The sequence below is a fragment of the Sus scrofa genome, chromosome 8 (assembly GCF_054392235.1).
Source record: "Sus scrofa isolate SSC_HxYL_T2T_F1_AM1 chromosome 8, Sscrofa_HxYL_maternal_Yorkshire_Landrace_v2.0, whole genome shotgun sequence".
NCBI classification, from domain to species: Eukaryota; Metazoa; Chordata; class Mammalia; order Artiodactyla; family Suidae; genus Sus; species Sus scrofa.
In genome coordinates, this window is record NC_139390.1 from 38,580,362 (window position 1) to 38,603,015 (window position 22,654).

Here is a 22,654-nt window from a genome sequence, read left to right on the forward strand (position 1 = left end):
AACCAATAATGCTGGTTTACCAGTTAGTTTCAGCTATCTGCCAAAGAATCACACCCTCATTTTAGAAGGTATCTGTCCCAGGATGAGAATCATTTGTCTAAGATGTAGTGAGCCTGGAAAATTACTAAGTGAGAACAATGGATGCTAGACAAGTCAAGGAACCATGATGAGAGCCACTGATAAAATACAAGAGATGGAAAAGGAACAAAGAGTCAAATGAAGGAAAATCCTAGAGGTCAAGAGAAGAGAAAGATAAGAATGTGTAAAGAAAAATAGAAGGAATAAAAAGAAAGACCACCTTCAAAAGAAAATGATGAACTGAAAAAGTTCTTTTAGCGGGAACCTTATTTTAACCCTACAATTCAAAGAAAGAGGTCTAAAAATACCTCTATCATATAGTATAGGGAAGAAAAGGTATCCTCAAAAAAAACAAAAACCTAAAAATTTGTTCATTACAGGCATAAAGTTAGGTGTATGAAAGCACCAAAAAAACCTAATAAATCATTTAGTTAATTGACTCATTTCATAGATGAGAAAAACCAAGGTCTACCAAGACTAAATAACTTGCACTCAAGAACAATGCACAATTAATGACTAGAATTAGAGCTAAATATATCCCATTCTTCACTCAACTGCCCTGCCTTGCATCTTCATCTAATGCCTTGGTTTCCATTTAGTGACTTCACTCTTTACAATGTTAAATGTCACTGGATATATTCATTCACAATTAGCAGGTGTTTGGTAACTATTCATTGAGTGATACTCGAAAATGAGTCTTCAATATTTTACCTCAGTGATTTTCTTTTAAAGATTTCCTATATCAGCAACTTGTTCTGGTCAATTTTACTCCTCTGAGCCACCCTAAAAATGTTTTTGAGTAAATCTCAGAGATGTTCAAGAAACGTATTGGTTAACTAGCACCTATGCTTCTAAAAAATGCTTGAAAAGGCACATACAGTGCCATGCTATAAAAAGAAAAGCTGGGATTATACACCCATCAATTCCATAAATGTGCACATCATTAACAATTATTACAAAAGCGATTTTTTTTTGTTTTTTGGGGTTTGTTTTGCTTTTTAGGGCCGCACCCATGTCACATGAAGGTTCCTAGGCTAGGGGTCGAATCAGAGCTGCAGCTGAAGGCCTACACCACAGCCACAGCAATGCCCGATCTGAGCCATGTCTGCAACCTACACCACAGCTCATGGCAACACCAGATCCTTCAGTAAGGCCAGGGATCGAACCTGCATCCTCATGGATGCTAGTCAGATTCGTTAACTGCCGAGCCATGACAGGAACTCCAAAAAAGAATGTTCTTGACCCAAAGGACTCAAAATACCTATATAGGTAGGAAAAGATAGCAACAGGATAAACTATCTCAGCCTTACAGACCTAAAGTTGGAGTCGGTGGCTCTGGCAGAACAAAAAGAGAACCAATAACAAGTTACAAAATACTAACATTTATAATTCGCTAACCATGCAAGTTCAAGTTCAGCAGTGAGATTACTCTTTTTGTTTTCACAGCTTTTTTCATTTCTTAAACACAAAATTGCATCATTCCACAAACAGCTTTCTTCCTAAATCAAACTACTTTTAGTAAGCTTGGTTTCATTTTTTTCTGTCCCCACCCCCACCCCCCACCGCCACCTTCCCCAGCTTTTTAGGCCCACACCAGTGGCATATGCAAGTTCCCAGGCTAGGGGTCAAATCAGAGCTACAGCTTCGAGCCTACAAAACAACAACAACAAGGGATTCCGAGATGCGACTGCAACCTGTACCACAGCTCACGATGACACCAGATCATGTAAGCTTAGTTTTAAAACAAGTTCACCTATTGTAACAACCACTGAAAGTCATAATCACCTATAGCAGTAAATATATACATAAATTTAAACCATTATTAAAAAACACTTGGAGTAAAAATCTCTAATGAAGTAAATATAAACTATAATCTTGTGACATCAATAAGTGCCATTTGCATCTCAAAAGAAAAATGAAATTTACAAAAATCAATATATAATACAGAGCATATAAAATACACACATAAAGCTGGTTACGTATTTTTACATTTCTTCTTTATAAACATTACGTATTATACTATACCCAGATTATGACATGGAAAAATATTTGGAAGTCTCCAAAAACCTGATGTTGCTGTTATTCTTAGATGCAATTTTTTTTAATTACTGCACACACACGAAGAGTAGTTATTATTCATGTGTAAAAAGAGAAGGCAGCACAAAAAGGGGGAAGGCAATCCAAACAAAAATTGTTTTACAAATGTTATTACGCCTTTTAAAAAGTATGTATTGGGAGTTTTAGTAGGGGCACAGCAGAAACAAATCTGACTAGTATTCATGAGGTTGCAAGTTTGATTCCCGGCCTCTTCGCTCAGTGGATTAAGGATCCGGCGTTACCGTGAGCTGTGGTGTAGGTCACAGATGAGGCTCAGATCCCACGTTGCTGTGGCTGTGGTGTAGACTGGCAGCTGCAACTCCAAATTCAACCCCTAGCCTGGGAACCTTCATGTGCCTCGGGTGCAGCCCTGAAAAAAAAAAAAAAAAAAAAAAGGTATGTATCACATCACTTACCACTTAGAAAGGGTTGTTGAGGCACAGAGTTTGTAGAAAAGATACCAAATTTGGAAAGGATCCATCTAGAAGCTCTTCCGATCTGGAGCTTGTACTTTATAGGCACTCAAGTGGGCACCCTGGTGCAGAGCAGTAGTGATTCACCATGTACCAAGCGGAATACGGAATGTTAAAATCTGGAAGACAAAGGAAAAAAGAGAAATACATATATATATCTATATATGGTTGGTTATTAGTAACAGCCATGTTTAAAATAAAAGTTGTAACACTGCAGCAGTTTTCATAAAACATCTACCATTATTGAAATTAGTTTTTATAATAGAAAATTTGGCCAAGAAGAGCTTACTTATTAAAAAAAAAAAAAAATCTCAACTGTAATAGGAAAGAAAATATCTGGAGAGAAAAAACAGGAAAATGAGAATTTGTCTTCTAAAGGTTCTAGTTTAAATATTCTTTAAAATATTTAATATTTTTAAATTAAAATATTTAAAATTTAAATATTTTTCACCATTCGTAACATCTGTCTCAAGCATATTATGAATTTCCTCACCATCTAAACATAATTATCTGGTTTTTGGTGACCCAAGGGCCATCATCCTAAGAGTTCTTCTATAATACTTGAAGATACATAGCTTATGGAATTTGGGGTAATGACCCTAGAACTACCATTTTTCAAAAGGTACCCCAAGGCACCCCAAGAAATGAGTACTATCCATTGCTGAGGTAGTGTCAATATCTAAAAAATTAAGGAGTTCCCATTGTGGCTCAGCGGAAATGAATCCGACCAGGAACCATGAGGACATGGGTTCGATCTCTGGCCTCGATCAGCAGGTTAAGGATCTGACATTGCAGTGAGCTGTGGTATGGGTTGAAGACGAGGCTAGGATCCTGCATTGCTGTGGCTGTGGTGTAGGCTGGTGGCTATAGCTCCGATTAGACTGCTAGCCTAGGAACCTCCATATGCCGAGGGTGCAGCCCTAAAAAGCAAAAAATAAAATAAATAAAAACAAAAAATTAAGAATAAATATCCTGCATCTGGGACATTCTCCTACAGATATTATTGCACATTCGCAAAATAAAGTGTGGAGCAGGATTATTGTAGATTATTTGTTAAGGTGAAACACACTGAAAACAACCTAAAAAGACCAGTAAAATTACCTATAATGCATCCATAAGAAGGAATACAATGCAGCTGTAAAAGTGAATAAGGAAGCACTCCATGTACTTCCATGCAAATATCACCAGAATATGTAAAATATTCACCAGAACATGTTACATAGGCAAGGTACAGAAAAGCAAGGTATACTCCTCAGCCATATTTTAAAAATTACATTAAGGAGTTCTTGCTGTGGGACATCAAGATCAAGTGTCTCTGCACCTCAAGGACTCAGGTTCAATTCCTGGCCCTGCAGGAAAGCCCAAACTGTGGCTTGGATCTGATCCCTGGACTGAGAACTTCGATATGCTATAGGTAAGACCCTTAAAAAATAGAGAAGTGAAAATGATAAAATAAAAAGTATAGGGAGTTCCCGTCGTGGCTCAGTGGGTAACAAATCTGACTAGGATCCATGACGTTGTGGGTTTGATCCCTGGCCTTGCTTAGCGGGTTAAGGATCCGGTGTTGTCATGAGCTGTGTTGTAGGTCGCAGATGTGGCTTGGATCCTGTGTTGCTGTGGCTGTGGTGTAGGACGGCAGCTATAGCTCCAATGTGACCCCTAGCCTGGGATCCTCCATGTGCCATGGGTGTGGCCCTACAAAGACAAGAGACAAAAAAATATAAATAAATAAATAAATAAATAAAAACAGTGAAGAAACACTAGGATGGCTATAATTAAAAAGACAGTGGAGTTCCTGTTGTGGCTCAGTGGCTAACGAATCCAACTAGGAACCATGAGGTTGCAGGTTCAATCCCTGGCCTTGCTCAGTGGGTTAAGGATCCAGCATTGCCGTGAGCTGTGGTGTAGGTTGCAGACGTGGCTCGGATCCTGCATTGCTGTGGCTCTGGCGTAGGCCAGTGGCTACAGCTCCAATTCAACCTCTAGCCTGGGAACCTCCATATGCCACGGGAGTAGCCCAAGAAAATGGCAAAAAGACCAACAACAAAAAAAAAAAAAGACAGTGACAAGCACAGGTTTGATCCTCAGCCCAGGGACTTCCACACACCATGTGGCCAAAAAACAACGACCAAAAACCCTCACATATATAGTTGGAACCCTCATGCACTGCTGGTAGGAATATATAATGGTATAGCCACTTTGGAAAACAATCTTCCAGTGTTAAACATGACCTATTATTCCCCTCCCAGGAATGTATCAGGAGAAATAAAAAAATACATCCACATATAAATATGTGTACAGATGTTCATAGTAGCACTATTGTAACAGCCAAAAGGCAGAAAAGAAACAATACAAATGTCACCAACCGATGAATGAATAAAATGTGGTATATCCATCCAATGGATTCTGCCATAAAAAGTACTGAGATACGCTACAGCATAGATAGATCTGAAATGCATTATGCTAAGTGACAGAAGCCAGTCACAAAGGGCCACCTAGTACATGACTCCATTTATATGCATAGACAAATCTACAGAGAGAGAAGAGATTAGTGGTTGAGTTGAGCCAGCAGAGAGGAGATGAAGAGCCAATGAATACAGGGCTCTTTGGGGGATGATAAACATATTCTAAAATAAATTGCGGTAATCATTCTACAATTCTGTCAATATATAAAAACCTTAAATTATACACTATACACTGGTGATTTTTCATGTGAACTCTATCTCAGTAAAGCTATTCTATTAAAAAAACATATACAGCAGCAATTGGCACACTGTAAATCAATTATACTTTAATACAAGATAAATCTTAAAAAAGAAAAAATATATTCAGGGAGTCGATAACTTCACTAGCCAGTATTTCACACTTTATTCCTTATCACCTTGCAACACTGTATAACAGGGAAAGCACTGGATTCAAGATTAAACCAGACTCTTGCCAATCCCCAAACCATGGACAAACCACAACTTCCAAGTTTTCATAGTGCCTTTTGGGGGACGCGGGGAGTTCTCTCAGGTACACCATCTCGTTTTGCTCCCAATAATTGAGTTGCACGCCAAGAGTAAATTAAATTGTATTTGTTCTAAAATCTGTTTATACCAGTTGCATTCACTATAATCGTGTAATTTAGTTAAATTTTATATCAAAAATGAATGAAAAAAGGAAAGAAAATGCTGTGTCTCTGCAAATTAAACAGTATGATTTGAAAAAGGCAAGTTACTTTATGATTATTTTTTCCATTATAGTTGATTTACAGGATTCTGTCAATTTCTACTATACAGCAAAGTGACCCAGTCATATATATATATATATATACACATTCTTTTTCTCACATTATCCTCCATCATGTTCCATCACTAGTGACTGGATACAGTTCCCTGTGCTATACAGCAGGATCTCAAACACTCCAAACACAATAATTTGCATCTATTAACCGCAGACTCCCAGTCCATCCCACTGCCTCCCCCTCCCCCAAGGCAAGTCACTTTTAAAATATCCTGTAGAGAAGGCCTCAGTCATCCATCAAAAGATAGATGATACACAAGCATTTGCACACTTATCAATTATAAAATACATTAAGGTATGTATCCTATGACTCTTTATTTTAAGCAAATTTTCTGTTTAAACATGCCAACCGCTGGTTGATTATACAATCAATATCATGTAAGAAATTCAGCTCTGTATCAACGAATAAGTACAACACCATTATATTATTCTATCTCATGCTCTAAAGACTAATGGTTGACCCTATTGAGTTGCCTCTTAGAGAGGTTGCTGCAACTTCTCTACCTTTCAAGTTCCCAGTTCACCCACAGTCCTGTACACTCTACAGATACCCTCATCCCTTAAACTCAAAGATGCCCACTCTGTAAACTCTTCAAATTCAGTTCGAGGCTACTGAAGTCCCTTTTCTTGTGTTCTTAGTCCTAAATTCTCCCTTCCTTCCTTTTGAAAGCAACCTACATCTGACCTGTATACTCAGATGACCATTAAGGAATAAAAAAAAAAAAAAAAAAAATCTCAACACTCATGCACCATAGACTGACTTCTCTTTATTTCCTCTACTTTCTCATCTCTGAACTTATCCTCAAGTCAGGCAGTCAGGCATTTACACTCTGACCCCAACCATGGCGATATGAAAATACTTTTCCAACCAAAGAATTCTAAGTGGTCTCTGAGCTCCCCTCTCACTGCTCTGATGCATCTCAGATACTCCTGCCAAATGCACCTTCCCAATGCACAGCTCTGACCACAAAACCCCCTGCCTTGGTAATTCAGTGCTCCAACTCCCAATGCCCACAGAATCAAGTCTGGAAATTCCTTAGCCTCAGGGTCAAGGTCCTAATGGGAAAGAATAAACTTCTAGCCCATCTCTCTAAGGTTCTTGAGACTAGTCAGGCTCAACTCTGCTCCATGTTCATTCTTAGGCACGAATCTTTCTTCCTTCTGGAATGCCTTTTGTTTCTATGCATTAAATTCTTCTAAAATCACTTTTTCAAGCAGTGCCTTGGGTTTCTCAACACCTCCAAGGGCTTTTTAAGAGGATTATAAAGTGTTAGAAGTATTATAAGAATTATTAAGTGTAAACTTAGAACAATAGCCAAGAGCTGGCACTCAACAAAGGCCATGACTCACTGTTCATTCAATACAATGAGGGTTCAATAAATATTTGTTAAACAGACATGCAAAACAAAATAGTCTTTGCCAGCCATACTATATTGCGATATATACTCTTTGCTCTAAAAGCAACCACTTAAGGTCTGAAAACTCTGGAAGTTAAGACTGATGACATTTCTGATCACCAATAGTTTTCAGTTCATGGGACTCCCACACAGATTTATGATGTAAGAACAGCAACCCACTATTTCATGATTTAGTCAAGAGCAACTCAATTTATAATAATTTCATGACATATGTAAGCCATTATGCTGTACACCTTAACCTTAGTGCTGCATGTCAGTTATACCGCAAGAAAATGGAAAGAAGAAAAAGTAACTGAGGAGTTCCCGTCGTGGCACAGTGGAAGCGAATCCGACTAGGAACCATGAGGTTGTGGGTTTGATCCCTGGCCTCGCTCAGTAGGTTAAAGATCTGGCATTGCTGTGAGCTGTGGTGTAGGCCGGCAGATGTGGCTCCGATGCCACCCCTGGCCTGGGAACCTCCATATGCCGCAAGTTGTGGCTCTATAAAGACAAAAAGACAAAAAGACAAAAAAAAAAAAAAAAAAAAAACAACCAACTGAATTCACTAATAAGCTACCAAAAACGGGCAGGGAAGGCAAGTCTTACCAAAGCAGAGTAGTTTCATCATTGACTTTTTTAAAAAACTGTGGTAAAGTACACACAGTATGTAATTTATCATCTTAACCATCTTTGTAGTTCAGTGGCATTAAAAACATTCGCACTGTTGTACAAACACCACCACCAGCCATCTCCAGAACTCTTTTCATCTTGCAAAACTGAAAGTCTGAACACACTCAACAGCAACTCGCTCTCTCCCCTCCCCCAGGCCCTGGCATCGAGCATTCTGGTTCCTGTGAGTTTGACTACTCTGGGTACCTCATTCAAGTGGAATCCTACCATATTTGCCCTTTTGTGACGGATTTATTTCACTGAACACAATGCCCCCTTCAGGATGCATTTGTGTTATCATTTCCTTTTTCAACAAGAACTTCTAAACCACACAAAGGACATAGTTGAAACATCTCTAGTTTAAACTCATGGTTTTAACACACGCTATATGATATGGCACTAGCCAGCAGATTTGGATGACTCAAATTACAGAGACTGGGAATTTGAGGTTAATAGATGCAAACTATTGCCTTTAGAATGGATAAGCAATAGGATCCTGCTGTGCAGCACTGGGAACTCTATCTGGTCCCTTGTGATGGAGCATGATAATGGGAGAAAAAAGACTATATACATGTATGTGTGCCTAGGTCACCCTGCTGTGACAGAACACTGTAAACCAGCTATAATGGAAAAAATAAAAATCGAAAAAAATAATTAAAAGAATAATTACAGGAGTTTCCGTCATGGCTCAGTGGTTAACGAATCCAACTAGGAACCATGAGGTTGAGGGTCCAATCCCTGGCCTTGCTCAGTGGGTTAAGGATCCAGCATTGCTGTGAGTTGTGATCTAGGTCGCAGATGCGGCTTGGATCCCACATGGCTGTGTCTCTGGTGTGGGCCAGCGGCTACAGCTCTGATTTGACCCCTAGCCTAGGAACCTCCATACGCCGCAGGAGCAGCCCTAGAAATGACAAAAATAAAAATAATAATAATAATTACAGAAAGAAAGGGAAAGGAGAATAACACATACTCAATGATCTGGTATGACATCAGGTATTAAACTAGGTGCATTTCACACACAATTAAGTCCACACAACTCTAAAAAGGTAGGCTATTATTATTCCTAGCTGGTCAGAGAAAAAGGAGGTTAAGAGGACCTTATTTCTATTTTCTTTTCATCACAGGATTATTACCTAACATATGAGCATAACTTTATTTCCTTATGTACAAATTACACATTGACCAAAAAGAAAAAAGGTTGAGAATTACATTTATGCAGCAAAGTTGTACCTATAATACAACATAGCTTAGAATCAGAACATTCTATAATCTCTAGCTTTTTGGAGATGCTTGTCCATTTCTCAGAGTCAGAAGTTGGTAGACATTATTACTGTCAAAGGAAGATTTTTGTTTTTCCTTCGAGCAGGAATGGCAGGGAGGACAGAGGTAGGGAATAAAACCCCAACTGAAAAGTCCAAGAGGGAGTTCCTGCTGTGGTGCAGTGGATTAAGGATCTGACTGCAGCAGCTTGGGGTGCTTTGCAGGCGTGGTTTCAATCCCCAGCCTGGTGCAGCGGGTTAAGGATCCATCGTTGTCCCATTTGTGGCTCAGATTCAATTCCACATGGTCCACACACGGACAAAAAAAAAAAAGGTCCAAGAAATCAAAAAGGCTGGTCTCCAGTAAGCCTATTATAACATCCTTGTCTTCTGTGAATTTTATTGTTTTATTTATTTATTTATTTATTTTCTTTTTAGGGTGGCATCTACAGCATATGGAGGTTAGGGGTTGAATCGGAGCTACAGCTGCCGGCCTACGCCACAGTCACAGCAACATCAGATCCGAGCCGTGTCTGCAACCTATACCACAGCTCATGGCAACACCAGATCCTTAACCCACTGAGTGAGGCCAGGGATCGAACCCACAACCTCATGGTTCCTAGTTAGATTTGTTTCCTCTGAGCCGCAATAGGAACTCCAAATTTGGTTGTTTTTTAAATCAAATTTCACCTGAGGACTTCTCTACCCAAGCAAGAATTTACAACAGGAGGGGAGATCCTGGGAGTGACAGATGGTCTACTTACCCCCTGAACATACTAATAGTAGCTCACTATAATACTGGCTATGTTAGCTGTATTTATAGTTCTATGGTTTTCTTCCTTCTGGCTCAGACTGGAAAAATAGTACCCCCACCCTGTAGAGCTACATTTTCTTCCTTAAAATTAGTTAAAACTTTTTTTTTTTTTTTTTTAAATGGCCACACCTATGGTATATGGAAGTTCTCAGGCCAGGGGTCAAATCATGGCCACAGCCACTGCAACACCAGATCCGAGCCACATCTGTGAGCTATGCCACAGCTGACAACAACACTGGATCCCCAAGCCACTGAGTAAAACCAGGGATTGAACCTGAATCCTCATGGAGACAGCAGGTCCTTAACCCACCAAGCCACAATGGGACCTCCTAAAACTTTTTAATTACATTTCAAAAAATTAAGACCTTGATACCTAACTTCTCAATTGTTTAAACTACATTTTTTTCAAAATTTAAACAAGTATCTCCACCACCAGAAGAATTTTAAATGGTTTGAAGAGAAAAAAAAAAATTGAGGGAGTTCCCTTCATGGCTCAGCGGTTAACAAACCTGACTAGGACCCATAAGAATGCAGGTTTGATTCCTGGCCTTGCTCAGTGGGTTAAGGATCCCACATTGCTGTGTAGGTCACAGAAGTGACTTGGATCCCAAGTTGCTGTGGCTGTGGTGTAGGCCAGCAACTGTAGCTCCAATTCACACCCTAGCCTGGGAACTTCCATGTACTTTGGGTGTGGTCCTAAAAAAAAAACAAAAAACAAAAACAACAAACCAAATGAGGGAGACAGAGAGAGAAATCTTAAGGGCTCCTACTAAATAAATCCCCACTTGTAACAAACAAAAATCTACATTTCCCATTAGCTTACTGTTTTCATAAAATAATTTCTTTTGATCACGGTATGAAAAAATGTTACTCACAAAAGGAGTACTGTGTTCACAAAATAATTTTATCTTCACTGATGTAACAAGAAGTCAGTGGTTTCCTTTTTGTGGTAAACAATGGGCCTTGGCAAACACATTCCCTGTTAAATGTCTTTCACATTTTTTTTTAAATACACAATTGGTTCCACTTCCTAATAAGCACCATTTACCAGAAACGTGAAAGATAAAAATCTATGGAGATACACAATAAGACTAAGCAAGCCAAGAGGAGAAAAAAAAAAAAAAAAAAGAAACTTTCAAAGGCTCCCTGAAGAAGGTGGGTTGAGAACACTTCCAACCCAAGTCAACCATCTCCGGACTGCTTTGTAAAACTGGGACTATCAATGTCAAGGTGACAACAATGTCACACTTTTTTCTCCATTCCTAAGGGATCATGCCCAGCAGCCTACAAACATACCATGATGATCACTCACTGTAAGGAGCCCTCCTTGACCACAAATCCCCCATCCAAACTGCCCTGTTCTCTGCACACAACTGTCTCCAACAAGCACAGCAGTATTTCCCTAGCGCCCCTTCTTCAGCCCATTCCCCATCTCTCTTCTAGCTGCTGGACCACTGGTCAGTGTCCCTGATGCCCTCCAACCTCGTGAAATCCCAGGGTCAATAATCAGTCTTCATCTTATTTGACACTACAGCAGCATTCCTCTCCCTCTTTTTTTTTTTTTTTTTTTTTAATCTTTTTAGGGCCACACCTGAGGCATATGGTGGTTCTCAGGCTAGGGGCCAAATCGGAGCTACAGCTGCCAGCCTACAGCACAGCCACAGCAACACAGGATCCGAGCCGAGTCTGCGACCTACACCACAGCTCACTTCAACACCAGCTCCTCAACCCATTGAGCGAGGCCAGGGATTGAACCCGAATCCCCATGGATACTAGTCACATTCCTTTCCACTGTGCCACAACAGGAACTTTCTCTTCTCCTTCCTCTTTGAAATGCTTGGATGGCAGGATGCCACACTCTCCTGGTTTTCTTCCTCAGGAGCTGTTTTTCCTATGCCTCTTTTCCAACTCAAAATGTTGGAGGGCCCAGGGTCAGTCCTTGGCCCTTTCTCCACTGACATTTACCTCAGGACCTTATCCAGGGTAAAGGCCTTGCATTCAAATCTGGAATCTGGAGTTCCCGTTGTGGTGCAGTAGTTAACGAATCCGACTAGGAACCATGAGGTTGCGGGTTCGGTCCCTGCCCTTGCTCAGTGGGTTAAGGATCTGGCGTTGCCGTGAGCTGTGGTGTAGGTTGCAGATGCGGCTCAGATCCCGAGTTGCTATGGCTTTGGCATAGGCTGGTGGCTACAGCTCCGATTGGACCCCTAGCCTGGGAACCTCCATATGCCGTGGAAGCGGCCCCAGAAAAGGCAAAAAAAAAAAAAAAAAAATCTGGAATTTGTCAGTGCATAGATGGTATCACTCACTAGCCCAGGCCTCCCTCTCCTGAGCACTAACCTCACAAACTCAAATACCTGTGGGCACATCTAATGAGATGTCAAACACAACACTTAACACAGCCCCCTAAATCTTCACCTACTCCCAGCACTGTCCCTCAGTAAATACCCCACCATTCTTTTGGTTGCTCAGGCCAGAAATCTTTATTTGGGGCGGGGGACAGACAGGCAGGGGTGGGGGTGGTGCCATGTAGTTCCTCGACCAGGGAAGGAACCTGGGCCTCAGTGGTAAAGCCGAGTCCCAACCCCTAGAACACTGGGGAACTCTCTTTTTATTCATTTTACTCCTTGCTTTACCTTACATCCTCATAATCTAATCCATCAACAAGTTCTGTCAACCCCACTTTCAAATCTCTCTGTATCTTAAATGTAACCACTTCTCTCCCATCCACTGCTACTCCCTAATCAATCAGAGCCATCATCATCTCTGGCCCAAACAATTCAAAGTAGCCTTGTAACTGACAGTCTTGCAACTACTCACCCCCTAATTCTCCATGTAGTCACCAGAGTGATTTTTTTTTTTTTTTTTTTGCTTTTTTAGGGCCGCACCCACAACATAAGGAGGTTCCTAGGCTAGTGGTCCAATTGGAGCTGCAGCCACCAGCCTACGCCACAGTCACAGCCACAGCCACGCCAGATCCAGATCCGAGCCACGTCTGCGACCTACACCACAGCTCACAGCAACGCCAGATCCTTAACCCACTGATTGAGGCCAGGGATTGAACCTGCGTCTTCATGGATGCTAGTCAGATTAGTTTCCACTGAGCCATGATGGGAACTCCTAGAGTGATCGTTTTAGAAAATATATTTATGCATTCCACTTATGCTCAAAAATCCTCTACTGGTTTCCCATCAAATGCAGAAAACCATTCATGGTCTCCTAACATTTCCTTTCCTCTATTCTAGCCACAAAGCTTTCCGCCCCGCCATTCCTCAGGTTCAAGATGCTTATTCCCGCATCCGAGCCTATGCACTTGCTAATTCCGCTGCCTGCAAAGTTCTTCTCCTTGAGTGAGACATGCTCCCACCCTTCCTTCAAATGACTTAACAACCGCTACCCCTCCCCACAGCCCTATCTGAAATCATCGACACCTATCACACTCAAGTCAAGCTTAATTTTGCATCCTAGAGTTTCTTATCCAATATCCGTTTAATGTTTGCCTACCCGACTAAAAAGCAAGCCCCAGTTGGAAAGAGACGGTCTTGTTTACCTTTATAAACCCCAGCACCATCTCCAAGCTCACAGGTACACAATCAACATTTACTGACTAAATAAATGATGTCAAAGATAATACATGATACACACAACAAAAACAGAAACCCAATATACACAGACTTTCCAACATTTTCTTAGACAAAATGAATACTGACAACTCCCTAAATCTACCTTTTACAGCCTTTAGAGGAGATAAAGAATAGCAGCACAGAATGACAGAGGAAAAGAGGTGAACTTGTCTTCGGCACATAAATCCAATATATTTGCATATACTATCTGATATACATTTTGAGATGTAACCTAATGTTTCCAGGGAAAAAAGGGGGGGCGGTTTTGGGGGTTTTTTTGCTTTTCAAGACCACCCCTGTGGCATATAGAAGTTCCCAGGCTAGGAGTCTAATCAGATCTACAGTTGCCAGCCTATCCCACAGCCACAGCAATGCCAGATCTAGCCACATCTGTGACCTACACCACAGCTCATGGCAACACCAGAACCTTAACCCACTGATCAAGGCCAGGGATCGAACCTGGGTCCTCATGGATCCTAGTCACATTTGCTACTGCTGAACCACAATGGGAACTCCAAAAACAGGGTTTTTTTAATTTCATTTTTGCTTTTTAGGGCCACACCCAAGGCATATGGAGGTTCCTAGGCTAGGGGTCTAATCAGAGCTTTAGCTGCCAACCTACACCTCAGCCACAGCCACACAGGATCTGTGCCGCGTTGGTGACCTACACCACAGCTCACAGCAACTCCAGATCTTTAACCCACTGAGTGAGGCCAGGGATCAAACCCACAACCTCACGGTTCCTCGTCAGATTCGTTTCTGCTGCACCATGACGGCAACTCCCCAAAACAGGTTTAAAACAATTTCCTTTCTTGTTAAATATCTGAATCAACTTATATCCAAACAATTAGTTTCCAAGGAGGAACAATACTTAGATGATAACCTAGAAATACCTATTTGACTAGCTCCCTGTTCCAATAGCCTCTAAGTAGCTTAACAAAAAGGTAAAATTCAAACATTAGAAACTACAAAGGGGTATCACCCGACCCCTGAAAGTTCTGAGCTTCTGCAAAGACATTTTTAAAGTAAGAATAATGGGAAAGGAGAAGCAACTTGCCCTGACATCAGCCATAATCAGCTGTGCTCTGAGAGCCGGCTTCAAGTCTACTATACTGAGGTGCCCCCCAGAAGAAAATACTCAGTCCCTCCCTCCATCAATCACTGAGCTGAACACTAACTACAACCTTCAACAGACTGACGATCCTTTAAGAGAAGCAGAAGAGAAAACGAAATCTCCTGCCAGGCTGCGACAGAGCCTGTGCTATTCATCAACACAGAATAGCGTGTATATGAAAAAAGTCACCAGTCTTAAGAAGACAATTGGCAGAGAGAAGACTGATCCAAATGTTCCAAATTCCAAGCATAATGATCTTGGCAGACTTCTAAACAAAGATGTGAAAGGCAAAACCATTTGTTTTTCTAAGATGTTCTCTCTTTTGGGGTGGGGTGGAGCTGTAGTCAGGCTTACCAAAGAAAGGTCTAAAATCAGGGTTAGAGACTTGAGGAGACTCTCTCAAAAAAAACCCAACAAATTAACCAGTAAAATAATAATACAATAATTATGCTATTGAGAGTTCCCATCGTGGTTCAGCAGTTAATGAACTGGACTAGTATCCATGAGGACGAAGGTTTGATTCCTGGCCTCGCTCAGTGGTTAAGGGATCTGGCGTTGCTGTGAGCTGTGCTATAGGTCGCAGACATGGGTCAGATCCCATGTTACTGTGGCTGTGGCCTAAGCCATCAGCTACAGTTGCGATTGGCCCCCTAGCCTGGGAAACTCCATATGCCATGGGTGCGGCCCTGAAAAGACAGAAAAAAACAAAAACAAAAAAACAGGAAGATGTGCAATGCCAGACTTATATAGAGACAGACCTGACATGAATGAAAACATATTTTTGCCTTTTAAAGCACTAATAATTTGAGAATTATTTTCATTGCAGCATAGGCTAAACTAACTTGATTTTAAAATCCCAATGAAATTAATGAAAATTCAGAAAATCCAGAAAGTCAGACAAGGGGAAAGACAGAAAAACATACTGACATCATAATGAGAAATGGTTTATAACCATAGAAATCAAGGATTTTAGGGAAATAGTCCTTCAAAAACCATTAATTTCATCTTAATTTAAAAATTTTAAGAATAGCAGCCTTTCTAGAATGAGAGGTGAGAAACTGATAATACTGCTTGCCTCCAGGAGAAGAAACCATATGGTAATAAAAAAAATGCGAAGGAGGAACCTCTGGTTTTCAGTCAGACATGAAAGACACTTAGAAGTCACCACTTCATCTTTAAAAAAAAAAAAAGTGAAAAGATAAACTTTAAGAGCAACAACTCTTCTGAGGTCCTTAAGAGAAGTGAGATCTTAGGGCAAACCACTATTCCCAAAACTGGAGACAGGCAGATGCAGAGAATCACAACTTATGAGAACAGAAACCCATAAGCAGAAGCTTCCATGGGAACAAGTGCCAGGGTAAGAAACTGAACTTTAATTGACAAATTTCTAGAAGCTCAGTGTGGACAACTCTTGAGAGTTAAAAAAATCCAGGGGGGAAAAAGAAAAACAAAACAAAACACAAGAAGTTACCGTCATGGTGCAGAGGAAAATGAATCAACCAGGAACCATAAGACTGCGGGTTTGATCCCTGGCCTCGATCAGTGGGTTAAGGATCCAGTGTTGCCATGAGCTGTGGTATAGGTTGTAGATGTGGCTCGCATCCTGCGTTGCTGTGGCTGTGGTGTAGGCTGGCAGCTGTAGCTCCAATTGGACCCCTAGCCTGGGAACCTGCATATGCTGTGGGTACAGCCCTGAAAAGACAAAAAAGAAAGAAAAATAAATCCTCTCAGGTTTCTGGCAGGGGAAAAACTTTTTGAAATACTTCAAAGCATTCTGCTCTTCTTAACAAGTCTGCCCATAGGAGGAACTAAGAGACTATTTAGCCAGAGCCTAAATGACCTAAGAGAAGGGAAATACCCAACTCCAGGTCGTCTAGCCATCATGTGCCACTTCAAGGGGGGAGAAAATTGAGAATCATTTGTGAAATTCACAGTCTAGAGGCACCGGCAGACCGGAAGACTGCAGTCTAATCATGGAGTTACAGCACACCTCCCTGCTCTCCACACTGTACCCCCACATTACTGAAGACCTATTTAAATCGGTACTGGCACTCTAAGTCCATGATCAGCTACCAAGAAAGGAAAACAAAGAGTTTCCATCGTCGAGCAGCAGAAACGAATCCAACTAGGAACCGTGAAGTTGCGGGTTCGATCCCTGGCCTCACTCAGTAGGTTAAGGATCTGGCGTTGCTGCAAGCTGTGCTGTAGGCTGGCAGCTAAAGCTCTGATTAGACCCCTAGCGTGGGAACCTCCATATGCCATGGGTGTGGCCCTAAAAAGCAAAAAAAAAAAAAAAAAAAAAGAAAAGGAGAGAGAGACAAAGGAAAACAAAACAAAACAAAACAAAACAGTTTGAAGAGACAGAGCAAGCATTATAACTCAGAGAAGGCAGGATTTGAAGTTACTGGGAATTCAAAACAACTATGATTAATACACTAAGGATTCTAATGGATAAAGTAGAAAGCATTTAAGAAAAGATGGGCAATATCAACAGAGATGGAAATTTTTTTTTTTAATCTTTTGTCTTTTTAGGGCCACACCTGTGGCATATGGAGGTTCCCAGCCTGGGGTCGAATCACAGTTGTAGCTGCTGGCCTACACCATAGCCACAGCAATGCGGGATCGTGTACCACTGAACCACGATAAGAACTCCTGGAAATTCTAAGAATCAAAAAGGAACACCAGTAACCAAAAACCCTGTAACCGATGGGCTAAGGAAAGAATCTCTGAGCTTGAGGATAGATCAATAGAAACTTGAAACAGAACACTGAAATGCAAAGAGAAAGAAAGACTGAAAAAATAATAGAGAAGAATATCCACAAATGCTGGGCAGCTGCAAAAGATCTCACATACATGTAACAGGACTAGAGAGAGAGAAAGAAACGGAAGAACGATCTGAACCAATAATGGCTGAGATTTTCCCCAAATTAATATCAGATACAAAACTACATATCTGAGAAGGTCAAAAAACAACAAGCAGGATAAATAAATAAATAACCAACCCACCCAGGATATTATATTCAAAATCAAAGATAAATTTTAAAAAGGTCCTGAAAGAAGTTCCCTTGGGACCCATCGGGTTACGGAGCCAACACTGACACTGCAGTGGCTCAGGTCACTGCTACGGTGCAGGTTTGATCCCTGGCCCAGGAACTTCCACATGCCACCCAAAGTGTGGGAGGGGTGGGGTTGCTGAAAGAGAATAAAGTCTTTCTCAAACAAAGGTTAAGAGAATTTGTTGCCAGCAGACCTGACTTACAAGAAATATTAAAAAGTTCTTTAGAGAGAAGGAAAATGATACAGGTCAGAAATTCAGATCTTCATAAAGAAAGAGCATCAAAGAATGAACTTCTCTGAGAGAAGGTAAAATATGAGCTTTTACTGTTCTTATGCATAATTGATCTACTAGACAACCATGTGTTCAAAATAATAACAGCCACAATGCATTCAATTATGTGTGCTTGTAAGTGAAATGAAGGACAGCAATGGGGAGGTAAGAATTAGATTTTATTATTAGATACTCATTCTATTCATCAAGTAGTATAGCCATGAAAGTGATCTTGGATTAGTTGAAAATGTATATTGGACACTATAGGGAAATGACCAAGTTTAAAAGGAAGTGTAATTGATGTGCTAACAAAGGAGAGAAAACAGAATTAGATAAAATACTCAAAACATTGCTGTGGCTCTGGCATAGGCCAGCGGCCACAGCCCCGATTCGACCCCTTGCCTGGGAACCTCCATATGCCGTGGGTGCGGCCCAAGAAATGGCAAAAAGACAAAAAAAAAAAAAAATGCTCAAAACAATAAAAGGCAAAAAAAGATTGGAAGGCAAAGAAAAAAAAATGAAAAAGAAAGAAACAAAGAACAAGGGGCAACAACAAAAAACAAATGTGCTAGAAATTAATGTAATTGTATCAATAATCACTTTGAACCTCAATAGTCTAAATGAATCAATGAAAACAAGATTGTCAGAGTTCCCTGCTGGCTCAGCAGGTTAAGGATCCTATGTTGTCACTGCTGTGGTTCAGGTCGCTACTGTGGCATCGGTTCAAGCTCTAGCCCAGGCACTTCCACTTGCCATGGGTGCAGCCAAAAATATTAAATAAATAAATACATGACAAAGGCTATCAAAGTGGACCAAATCCAAGACTCAAATGTATTATTTATCAGAAACTCACTTTAAAGACACATAGATTAAAAGTCAATGGATAGAGGAGTTCTCACTGTGGCCCAGTAGGTTAAAAATCTTACTGCAGGAGTTCCGGTCGTGGTGCAGTAGTTAACGAATCCGACTGGGAACCATGAGGTTGCGGGATCGATCCCTGCCCTTGCTCAGTGGGTTAATGATCTGGCATTGCCGTGAGCTGTGGTGTAGGTCACAGACTCGGCTCGGATCCTGCTAAGCTCCGATTAGACCCCTAGCCTGGGAACCTCCATATGCCATGGAAGCAGCTCAAGAAAAGGCAAAAAGATCCCCCCCCCCAAAAAAAATCTTACTGCAGTGGCTCAAGTCACTGAGGAGGTGCAGGTTTGATCCTTGGCCCAGCATGATGGGTTAAGGATCCAGTGCTGACCCGGCTGTGGCATAGATTGCAGCTGTAGTTCTGATTCAGTCCCTAGCCTGGGAATTCCCATATGCCACAAGAGTAACTACTCTATTTTCATACACAGCAGATTTAAGCAAAGGAAGTTGTGAGGGAGAAAGAGGGGCATTACAGAATGATAAAAAAGGGTCAGTTCTCCAAGAAGACATAGCAATCCTCAATGTGCATCTACCTAACAAGAGAGCATCAAAGTACATGAAGCAAAAACTGACAGAACTACAAGGAAAAATAGATGAACCCATTAAATGGTCGGAGACTTCAACACCTTTCTATGAGAAATGGACAGGACAGCAGTCAGAAAATCAGCAAGGACATAGCTGAATTCAATAAAAGCATCAATCAAATGATTATAATTGACATCTATAGACTACTTTAATAGCAGCAGAATATACTCTCTTCTCAAGCTCACATAGAACATTCACCAAATTTAAAAGAATAGAAGTCACACAACATGTACTTTCAGACCACACTACAATTAAGTTAGAAAGCAATGGCAGAAAGATAACTAGATAATCCCAAAATAGGAGTTCCCATCATGGCTCAGTGCGAACAAAAGTGACTTGTATCCATGAGGATGCAAGTTTGATCCCTGACCTCTTGCTCAGCAGATTAAGGATCCAGCATTGCCATGAGCTGTAGTGTAGGTTGCAGATGCAGCTCAGATCCCAGTTGCTGTGGCTGTGGCATAGGCTGGAGGCTACAGCTCCAATTCGACCCCTAGCCTGGGAACTTCCATTTGCCACAGGTGTGGCCCTAAGAAGAAAAAAGAAAAAAAGAAAACAAATAACTCAATTAAAAACTGAGCCAAAGACCCTACCAGACATTCCACCAAAAAAGATATTCAGATAGCCAATAAGCATAGACAAAGATGCTCCATAGCATGAAATCAAGTAAATGCAAATTTAAACAACAAGATAGCCCCACACACCTATTAGAAGGACCAATTCAGAGCAATGATGATACCAAGTGCTAGAGATGACATGAAGCAACAGGAACTCTAATACATTGCATTGAAAATGCAAAGTGGGAGTTCCCATCATGGCTCAGTGGTTAACGAACCAGACTAATATCCATGGGCCTCGCTCTGTGGGTTAGGCATCTTTCCTTGCTGTGACTGTGGTGTAGGCCAGCAGCTGGCAGCTAAAGCTCCAACTGGACCCCTAGCCTGGGGACCTCCATTTTGCCATGAGTGCAGCCTTAAAAAGACCAAAAAAAAAAAAAAAAAAAATGCTAAGTGGCATGGTCCCTGTGGAAAATAGTCTCCTACAAAACTAAACAAACTCTAACCTTAAGACTCAGCAACTATGCTCTCTGGTATTAACCCAGGTTAATATGCAAAAACATGCACATGGATGTTGACAGCAGTTTTATTCGTAATCGACAACTAACACGTCCTCCAGGAGATGAAAAATAAACTGTGGTACATCCAAACACCAGCATATTATTCAGCACCAAAAAGAAATGAGGGGGAGTTCCCATCGTGGCTCAGTGGTTAACGAATCCGACTAAGAACCACAAGTTTGCGGGTTTGATCCCTGGCTTTGCTCAGTGGGTTAAGGATCCAGCGTTGCGGTGAGCTGTGGTGTAGGTTGCAGACACAGCTCAGATTCCAAGTTGCTGTGGCTCTGGTGTAGGCCGGTGGCTGTGCCTACGATTAGATCCCTAGCCTGGAACCTCCATGTGCCACGGGAGCAGCCCTAGAAAAGACAAAAAGACCAAAAAAATAAAAAATAAAAATAATAAAATAAAATAAAAAGAAATGAGCTATCAAGTCATGAGAAGACATGGAGGAATCTTAAAAGCATAACGCTAAGTGAAGGATGCCAATCTGAAAGAGCTACAGGTTGTACATACTGACATTATGGAAAAGGCAAAACTATAGTCATGGTAAAAGGATGAGGGGTTGTTGAGGGCCACAGGGGTGGAAGAGAGGCAGTGATGATTAGGCAGAACACAGGGCATTTTTGGGCAGAGAAAATACTCTGTATGATACTACAATGGTGGATACATGTCATTACACATCTGTCCAAACCCATACAATGGGCAACACCAAGAGTGAGCTGTGATGTAAACCATGGGCTTTGGGTGATTATGATGTGTCATTGTAGGTTTATCAACTGTAACAGATACACACCCTGATGGGGGATGCTGTTAACAGAAGAGGCTAGGAGTTTCCACCATGGCGCAGTGGTTAACAAATCCGACTAGGAACCATGAGGTTGTGGGTTCGATCCCTGGCCTTGCTCAGTGGGTTAACGATCTGGCATGGCCATGAGCTGTGGTGTAGATCGCAGATGCAGCTTCGATCCCGAGTTACTGTGGCTCTGGTGGAGGCCTGTGGCTGTGGCTCTGATTAGACCCCCTAGCCTGGGACCTCTATGTGCCTTGGGAGTGGCCCTAGAAAAGGCAAAAAGACAAAAAAAAAAAAAAAAAAAAAAAAAAAAAAAGAGGCTATACATGAATGGGAGGAATATATAGGAAGTCTCTGTACTTTCCTCTCAGTTTGGCTGTGCACCTAAAACCACTCCCTAAAGCCACTTTTCTTTATACAAAATGCAGTCTATAAAGGTTTTTGAGTGTTTTGCTTTTTAGAGCCACACCTGTGGCATAGGGAAGTTCCCAAGCTAGGGGTCAAATGAGAGCTACAGCTGCCAACCTATACCACAGCCACAGCAATGTGGGATCCAAGACACATCTGCAACCTACACCACAGCTTAGAGCAGCGTTGGATCCCTGACCCACTGAGCAAGGCCAGGGATTGAACCCACATCCGCATGGATACTAGTCAGATTCGTTTCCGTTCTGCCACAATGGGAACTCCCAAAAGTTTTTTTTAACTGGAAAAAACAAAAACCTCCTCTTATGTGATCTGGCTCTAATTCCCATTATTTCTACATATCTTCAAAATCAGATTTTCAGCTTTGGTTGTCACTAAAATGATAATTGTTCAGAAATTTTTAAAAGGACACATATATTGCTATATCAAAGACAATGCTACAATTTTGACTTATTATAAACCAGTATTCCAGTTAAAATCAACTTTTAAAAACAATTAAAGCTTAATGTTTTATCAAATATTGGATTTTTTTCTTGGATATAGAAAATAATTTTACACAAAAACAAAAATGAGACTTAGAGAAATCTTTGCAGAGTCTGGTTTTATATGGTCTGCGATGGAAATCAATTTACAATACAATAAATTGTATAAAATTTTTAAAGGATGTGTTTATAAGCATTT

The 22,654-nt window shown here is 41.0% G+C and overlaps 1 protein-coding gene across 25 annotated transcripts in view; it reads right to left on the minus strand.

The window, feature by feature from the left end:
- FRYL (FRY like transcription coactivator) overlaps positions 1–22,654 on the minus strand; it is a 351,368-nt gene that overhangs the window by 254,992 nt on the left and 73,722 nt on the right. For all 25 annotated transcript variants that reach the window (XR_014812414.1, XR_014812413.1, XR_014812412.1 and 22 more), the window contains exon 2: positions 2,592–2,767. The gene's annotated coding sequence lies outside the window, so the exon portion shown is untranslated. The remainder of the gene's footprint in view (positions 1–2,591; positions 2,768–22,654) is intronic.